This window comes from Nematolebias whitei, chromosome 16, assembly GCF_014905685.2.
Source record: "Nematolebias whitei isolate Nwh7 chromosome 16, NemWhi1, whole genome shotgun sequence".
Taxonomy (NCBI): Eukaryota; Metazoa; Chordata; class Actinopteri; order Cyprinodontiformes; family Rivulidae; genus Nematolebias; species Nematolebias whitei.
In genome coordinates this window covers 41054594-41056642 of record NC_056513.1, presented here as the reverse complement: position 1 = coordinate 41056642, position 2049 = coordinate 41054594, and positions in this window count along the sequence as shown.

Sequence of the window (2049 nt, the reverse complement as noted above, 5' to 3'; positions counted from 1 at the left end):
CAGGATAGTAATCATACAGGGGTACAGGATAGTAATCATACAGGGGTGCAGGATGCTTATCATGCAGGGGTACAGAATAGTAATCATACAGGGGTGCAGGATGGTAATCATAGAGGGGTACAGGATGGTAATCATACAGGGGTACAGGATGGTAATCATACAGGGGTACAGGATGCTAATCATGCAGGGGTACAGAATAGTAATCATACAGGGGTACAGGATGGTAATCATGCAGGGGTACAGGATGCTAATCATGTAGGGGTACAGGATGGTAATCGTGCAGGGGTACAGGATGTTAATCATGCAGGGGTACAGGATGGTAAATGTACAGTGATAGAGTATGGTACAGTAATTAAGCAGTATGTTTACATGATCATACAGTGATACGGTATAGTACTGATCATACACTTACACAGTAAGGTATGGTAACTGTACATCGAGACAGTATGTTAGAGTAATTACCCAGATATACAGTAAGGTAAACCTGCAGTGATAGCTGAGGCTCTTCGAGGAACTCAAGACCATCATAGAGAGTAAAAAGGAATCCTTGGAACTTCAGCGGCTGCAGCTCCTCACTGAGCGACAAGTGTTTCACATGGAGCAGCTCATTATGCCGAGATGAAGGTGAGGCAGCAGATGGAGCAAGAAGCTGCTGCTGCAGCCCAGGATCAAGGATGGGCAGGCTCCTGGACCAGGGCCCCACCATGGCCCCCATACACCTGGCATGCACTACAGAGATACCATGTCCCACCATGGAGGACCCCCACCTCATCATGGAGAACCCCCACCCAGCACTACAATCCACCATGGTTACACCCCCGACCACCACCCGATGGCACCTCACCACCCTGGACAGACAGGACCAATGGAACCAGGTCAGCCGATGCCGGTACGTATGATATCTGGTCCACCCTCTGCTGGCCCCCCTCCTGGAGGCATTCCTCCCATGATGCCCCCACACCACCTGGAGCCCCCAACGGCATACATCCTGGTTGCCTGCCTGCACAACCTGAGGCAACACCTCCATCTCCTGCAGGTCCTCCAGCGCCTCGGAGTGGACAACCAAGACCTCCACACACAAATACACACAAACACACACACAAATACACACAAACAGACACACAAATGCATACAAATACACACACAAATACACATACAAAGCTAACTGTCTCTGAACATGAGTCCCTTTTTGATGATCTTTGTTCTCTGCTCAGTGTTTTTCTCTTTGACATTGAAGCAGCCATGAACTTCACCCTGTTAGGGCGGATGTGGCTCAGTGGTTAGAGCAGTCGTCCTCCAATGCGAGAGTTGGGGGTTTGAATCCACCAGCAGTCACATGCTGAAGTGTGCCTGTGCAAGACACTGAACCTCTCATTGTGTTAGGTGCCATCGGTGTATGAATGTGATAAAGCTCTGATTAGTCTCTTTAGAATGATTTGTTCAATTATCTATAGAGATCTAGTATAGAGCTGTATGAATGGGTCAATGAGGCACAGATCGTTGTAAAGAGCTTTGAGTATCTTGAAATAAGATAGAAAGGTGCTGTACAAGTACAGTCCATTTACCTGTTACACACAGACTCACACTCAGGTTGTGTTACACACAGACTCACACTCAGGTTGTGTTACTCCCAGACTCACACTCAGGTTGTGTTACTCACAGACTCACACTCAGGTTGTGTTACACAGACTCACTCAGGTTGTGTTACTCACAGACTCACACTCAGGTTGTGTTACTCACAGACTCACACTCAGGTTGTGTTACTCCCAGACTCACACTCAGGTTGTGTTACACAGACTCACTCAGGTTGTGTTACACACAGACTCACACTCAGGTTGTGTTACACAGACTCACACTCAGGTTGTGTTACACAGATTCACTCAGGTTGTGTTACTCACAGACTCACACTCAGGTTGTGTTACACAGACTCACACTCAGGTTGTGTTACACACAGACTCACACTCAGGTTGTGTTACTCACAGACTCACACTCAGGTTGTGTTACTCACAGACTCACACTCAGGTTGTGTTACACACAGACTCACTCAGG